This window comes from Lampris incognitus, chromosome 9 (genome assembly GCF_029633865.1).
Source record: "Lampris incognitus isolate fLamInc1 chromosome 9, fLamInc1.hap2, whole genome shotgun sequence".
Taxonomy (NCBI): Eukaryota; Metazoa; Chordata; class Actinopteri; order Lampriformes; family Lampridae; genus Lampris; species Lampris incognitus.
This window is the reverse complement of record NC_079219.1, coordinates 43064952-43072298: the sequence shown is the minus strand read 5'-3', so window position 1 is coordinate 43072298 and position 7347 is coordinate 43064952.

The window sequence follows — 7347 nt, the reverse complement described above, 5'->3', positions numbered from 1 at the left end:
CCTGTATCAAGCAGAAGCGGCCCACCATTCCAGAGAAAGCACCAATGGGCTCCATTATAACGAATGGTCCATTCGAGCTCATCTGTGTGGACTACCTCCACCTTGAACCAAGTCGAGGAGGCTACGAGTACATTTTAGTCCTCGTAGACCACTTCACGCGGTTCGCACAAGCCTATCCGACAAAGGACAAATCGGGAAAGATGGCGGCGGAGAAGATTTTCTATGACTTCATCCCACGTTTTGGTTTCCCTCAAAAGCTGCACCATGATCAAGGCAGGGAGTTTGAGAACAAGCTCTTCTATCGACTCCAACAGCTGGCGGGGATCGCCCAATCTCGAACCACTCCCTACCACCCGCAGGGGAACCCTGTTGAGCGGCTGAACAGGACACTTCTCCAGATGCTCCGCACTCTACAGGAGGAAAAGAAAGCTCAGTGGAAAGATCATTTGCCAAACATCGTCCATGCCTACAATTGCACCCGGCATGAAGCAACAGGTTACTCACCCTTCTATCTCCTGTTTGGAAGAGCTCCAGGTTGCCTATTGATCTGCTCTTCAACCATGAACCGGAGCAGGAGATACAGACGCGAGAGAAGTACGCAGAGACATGGGCTCCTAGGATGCAGGAAGCATACAAGATCGCCTCGGAAGACAGCAAAAAGAGCTCAATGAAAGGAAAACGTCACTACGATCGAGGTGTCAAAGGAGTTGTGCTTCAACCTGGGGATCATGTGCTTGTCAGAAACCTGTCAGAGAGAGGTGGCCCAGGCAAACTTCGTGCATAGTGGGAGGATAAGGTTCTCCGTGTGGTTGAAAGGCTTGAAGACGGACCTGTGTACCGAGTACAAACAGGGAACGGGACCCACCGTACGCTTCACCGTAATCTCCTCCTACCAGTGAGTGACTTGCCACTTGAACATGAACAGGACTGTCATGGAAAGTAAACGAGAAAACAAAGACCAAGACAGCTACAGGCAAGCTACAGGGAGGCAGCAGACTCTAGTGAATCTGAGGATGAGGAAGAATTCTCATATAACCTCCGACACTTGCCTGTGTACCGAAGGGAGACCATGACAGGTCCACCCCGTCAGGCTGAGTCTCACAGGGAGCTCAGAGCTGTAGCACCAGCGTATCGGCCATGGCATCAAGAGGCTGAAATTGATGAGAGGTCGCTAGACGAACCTCCAGAGCCATTACGAGTACCAACACCTGTGGTTGACATGCCTCCATCGATGGATGTTCAGGAGCAACCGGAGGACAATGATACCGGCGACCAAGGAACAGATGAGGAGCCTGGGATGATCATGGAGTCTGTTTCAGAGTCAGCGGGTGACGAGGAGCCAAGTCTGAGAAGGTCTGCCCGAGAAGTCAGACCCAAAGATATCCTCATGTACGACCAGCTAGGGCAGCCCACTTACCAACCATGGAGACTTGGAGCAAATGTCATACTGTCCTGTTTGCCATACTCCAGTCCGACCTACCCAGTTATCCCTGAAATCTGTTACTATCCTACGCAAGCAGTGTGGACATGCTAGAAACATGAGGGACACTGACTAAAGGACGTTAGTTTTGTTCTAGATGTCAGGAGACATCTCTAAAGCAGGGGAGAGTGTAAGGGATTGAAATAGCCTCAATGAAAAGTTTATCTTAAAAACTATACCCCCCCTATTTTTTAGATTGAGATCTAACTTAGATACGTGATTGCAATGCAGTAAGGGTGTTTCTCCACCAAGCCAGTAGAGGGCGCTGTAGCGCTTCTGTGGATCCCCGGAGTCAAGCTACTCCCAGCTTCCTAACCTGCTCAGAATAAACTGGTTCGAGCTGGAGTGAACATGGACTCATGCGTTTCTCTTCTATGATCCACAGTTTATCTACCCAGCTCACCTCACCAGTCCACAGTACCCACTGTCTGTGGATCATTGCTACCGCCCAGATTCCCCTAGGTCTAGGCCGGTAACATATACTTCTGAATTGCAGGCGAACAGTGAGGAAATCCGAACCTTCCTTGGTAGTCTGAACCTCCCCACTCTGTCTGATGAGCAGTGTGAGTTATTAGATGAGCCCATCACTGTTGAGGAGATAGTAGAGGTCACTAGAAGCCTACCATCAGGTAAAGCCCCTGGCCTTGACGGCTTCACAGCTGAATTCTACAAGTGCTATGCACTGGAGTTAGCCCCCATGCTATTAGATATGTACACAGAAGCGTTTCAAAATGGCTCCCTTCCCCCCTCCCTGATGGAAGCAGTTATTATTGTAATTTTAAAAAATGGTAAAGATCCAGTAGATTGTAAAAGCTACAGTTCCATCTCATTGCTTGGCTATGATGAAAATGCTATCGAAACTGCTAGCCAACAGACTCAACAAAGTCATCACTACCCTGATCCACCCTGATCAGGTGGGCTTTATCCCCAAACGTAGCTATGCTGACAACATCAGATGCCTGATAGACATTATGTGGGCCACTCTTGATGCGAACTCCCCCTCAGCGGCCATATCTCTGGATGCAGAAAAGGCGTTCGACAGGGTTGAGTGGCTTTACCTATTCCTCACCCTGGAGTCATTTGGTTTTAGCAATACATTCATCACCTGGATACAACTCCTGTACACACATCCCAAAACTGCTGTGCAAACTAATGGCCTGATCTCACCCTGGTTTGAGCTAGGTAGGGGGACCAGGCAGGGCGACGGCATCTCTCCGGGCCTACTTGCACTTGCTCTGGAACCACTGGCAGCGGCCATTCGATTAGAACCGGCATTCCCAGGGATACAAATTGGTCAATCAATACACAAGCTGATGCTTTACGCGGATGACATCCTAGTTCTAGTCTCAGACCCTGAGCGCTCCCTTCCTGCACTGCTTACAATTATAGACAGATTCTCTCATTTATCAGGTTACAAAGTTAATTGGCAAAAATCAGAAGCCCTCCCCTTAACCTCGTACTGCCCCAAGACCTTGTTCCAGGGAGATAAATTCTCCTGGCCCAGCAATGGCATTAAATACCTGGGTGTGACTTTCCCCCCTAAATTAGATGATCTAGTGAAGGTCAACATCGAGCCTCTACTGAGTCAATTTAGTGCAGACATTGAAAGATGGACTACTTTTTACTTGTCACTATGGGGGAAAGCTAAGGTTTTGAAAATGACCTGTACAGCGAAGTTCAATTACATTCTGCAAGCACTCCCAGTGAGAATCCCGCTTAAATATTTCAAACAATTTGACAAGCTATGTAGCAGATTCCTCTGGGATGGTAAACGCCCCCGACTTAATTTGAAAAAACTACAAAGGCCAGTGGACCAGGGTGGGCTGGGTATCCCAAACTTACTGTTATACTACCAAGCATTTGGTCTCAGGCATCTTGCCCACTGGACTTTACCCCCCCCCCCCCGGCTTGGCATCGAAAGTACACTTTGTGATGCTTTCCCTCCCCTCCATCTTATAACCGCTGCACTGCCTACAGAAGCTATGACCCATCCGATAGTTGTCAACACTCAATGGATTTGGAAACAAATCTCAATAAGACTCAAATTCAATCCCCACCTGAACTTAGCAGCCAGTATCTGGTTGAATCCCAAGTTGAAGACACAATGGAAGGGAAAAGGAATATTGGTTATAGGAGATTTATATAATGAAGGTGGTACGATGAAATCATTCACGGCGCTTGTGCAACAGTATGGCCTCCCCCAACAGCAGTTCTGGAGATATCTTCAACTAAGACACCTCTTGTCTCAAACTTTTGGGTCTATCTCCACAACCCCGCCTAGTTCAGATGTACTGTCGGATATAGTTAAGGTGTTTGGCACAGGCCATGAAGCTTCAAAATATTACTTGTTGTTGACTAAACACTCTGATGGTTTGGGATCCAATTTAAAGTTAATTAATCTTACCTTTACCAGTAAGGAGTGGGAAAGCATTTTAAGGAATTATAAGAAAACATCACGGGAACTCAGGACAATATTAGTACAGTTCAAAATAATTAAAAGGGTATACTGGACCCCCTCAAGGTTATACAGGGCAAAACTAAGAGACAGCCCTGACTGCTGGAGGTGTGGGGAGGGCCCGGGTATACTTATCCACATGCTGTGGTCTTGCCGTGTTGCACAAGAATTCTGGACAGCTATATATTAGAATATCAAACTTATAATAACAACAGACATCCCATTTTCTCCAAGCCTCTTTGTTCTGGGAGACCCTACTCCTTTAAAAGCCCTTCCACGAGCACGGGCAGAGTGGGTCCAGACAGCCCTGATGTTGGGTAGAAAGCTCATGGTAACAGAGTGGAGGTCGGCCACTCTACCACACACCAATGTATGGTTCTCCCATCTGGGAATTGTGGCAGCACACGAACGACTCTCCTTTAGACTCATCAGCCAGGTGGAGAAATATGAGGCCAAGTGGACGCACTATATTTCCTTCATTAAAGGCCCCGTGTAATCTGTGACAACTAATCTATATCTTAACATCTATTTATAGACTACTCTCTATCTGCCAACTATGTTTTTATTTTATTTTATTTTATTTTATTTTTTTTTACTTTCTATCTGCTGTTCCTATTGTCTTGTATACTGTTAAGACTCGTCCTATGATCACCCTTAATCCAAATGTGTCTGTCTCTTGATATTGTCTAGTAGGCCCTGTTAAATTGTTCCTTCCATCTCTGTAATCCATGTGTGATGTCATGGCCTGTATTTGTGTTAAAGGAAAATAAAACTACTGATCATAAAAAAGAAAAGGACAGTAGAAGCTTATCAAAGATATAAGCTATATAAAAACAAACTAACAAGAATTATGAGAATCAGCAAAAAGGATTATTACAGTGTCGTATCTTCCTTAGAGTATTGACCAATTTATACTGCTAGGTTTACAACATAAATCAGTCGGGAGACGGATTCGAAATTTTCCGTCATGACAGCCGGTGGTTTTATTATACAAAACTGTAACATGACACTCCAAGGCACCTGTAATATCAATACCCACGTCCGCCTGTATAGGTGGCGGCAATGGACCAGGTATAATCACAATATATAACATACAGTAAACTACTAGAGGACAACAAATACAATATTAAACAAACATGGAATGTATTAAATTATGTTATTAAAAAAGGAAGTGGGAAGGCAGGATACCCTAACCATTTCCTGACTAGTAATAACTCAACTATTAATGACATGACGATGGTTGCAAATGAGTTCAATACATTTTTTGTTAGTGTTGGTCCTGATTTGGCTGAGGAAATTGCAAAGACCAGTAGTGGAAGTAATGTGGAAAGTAAGAAAACATAAAGAATCCATATTTATACATAAACACATAAAACCAACCACTGATTCAATCTTCATTAGTCAAAAAAGAGCCATAAGGATAGTAAACAAAGCCAATTACAGAGAACCAAAAAACCACCTCTTTATCAAATTAAAAACACTAAAATTCAAAGATCTGACAGCCACACCACCATCGTGCGGATTCGGGCAGCCCACCTGGCAACACTTTGCTCTGAGTAGAGCTTCTGTGCTGCAAGGTTTAGGCAATAAGCAAAACAAGGCAACTTCAAGTAGCTCATTATCCTGGCCGCCACTTCCATGTTCGTGGCATTGTCCATGGTGATCACCACCACCTGTTAGATGGAGTAAGTAGGCGATACAGTACATCACAGCGAACAGACTGTTAGATGCCAGATTAACAAACTGTTATTAGAACGTCAGAATGATAGTTTGGTGGATAACCTCACTGCTCACTGTCAACTTTGTATTCTAATATTCATATTCACCTTCTCTTTGAGGTTAAACTCGAGTATAAGGCTAATTTCTGCAGCCACATTCACTACTGTCTGCACTTTGTAGACAGGTTGGTCTGCAGAACTCTCTGTGACCTTGCCTGCGCCTGATTGTATAAAGTGGGCTGTAACTGAGAGGTAGTGGTCCTGCGCTATGCTTGTCCATCCATCACAGGTCAGCGCTACTTCCTTCACCTCCCTCAACTCCTCGTGCACTCTCTCCCTCTCTACCTTGTACCACGCTGGTATCAGAGTGTTTGACAGTATGTCTCTGGAGGGGGGCTTGTAATGGGGACTGAGGGCTGCTAACCATCTCTCTTAATACAACAAAGGGAAAAAAGAACTATGAAGCGGGTTACAGCCCAATGACATTTCTCTCTCTTTTCTTTCCTCATCTTAGCATTGGTACTAGCCAAAGAGAATGGAGTCACAGAGACTTGACTTGGTTCGACTTGGCGATCTACACTACTGCAGGCTTGGAGTAGGGACGAATGAAACAAGAGATAAAGTCAGGAAAATGCAGAGCTAACGTTATCTTTTCTTTTTTTACCTCAGACTGCTGTTAACTAAAGTTAGCTAGTGCTTGCTACGTTAGCTTCATTTTTATAACCTAGCATAGCTAACGTTCTATGACGTTAAACTAGCTTCATTTCTTTTTTTATCTCAGAAATGCTGCTAACGTTAGCTAGCGCTAGCTAACGTTGCGTTAGCTTCATTTTTATAACCTAAGGTTCTATGATGTTAGACTAGCTTCATTTCTTTTTTTTACCTCAGTCGGACTGCTAACGTTAGCTAGCTTCATCTTTTTAACCCAGACTGCTAGCTAGCGAAACAGAACCAGAAAAACTTGACTGAACCATCCTTACCCGTTTCATCATTGCTAGCAGTGGCACCAGAAGAAGACCCAGCAGCAGACGTCCCAGAGCTAACGTTAACGTTGGCAGCAGCACAGACAGTAACGTTATCAAACACAGAGCAGTTGTCCACTCATAAATTTATCCCATGCGTGATCAGATGTTTCATCATATTCGACGTATTTCCAGACTTGCATTTGATGATTGCTTTGCAGCGGTTGCATTTTACTGTCAGGTTTGCTGTCTATTTTACAAAGTGTAGCCACGCTTTGGAACCCATAGTAGCTCACTGAATCTTGCCCGCCAGTTTTCAACTCCAACGCAGTCACGAGACGCACACGCATACCAAATAGATTCATGCTGATTTGTCAACCAGTCGCCTGTGTACAACAACGCCGGTAGCGATTGGCTGGCTGCAATAGCGTTCACATCGTCTACCGTAAAGTATCGAAATTTGGCACTGTTTTTCTCCGAAGAGTTTGATACTCGGTAGGCCTGACACATTTCGGTCGGTGCCACATGGGCACCGTTTTTAATACCCAACCCTAATCGACAGTGCTCAAAAGCCCACTATAGACCAATGTCCTACAGAATGGACGCCCGTCTTTTCTGACGCCATGTCAGAGTCACACCTGCGTACTCAGTCAGGGGCTTATTGTGACAGGAGCAACTATAAGCCCCTGACCGCAAATAGGGCAAAGCCACCCAGGGGATGCCCTTGATATA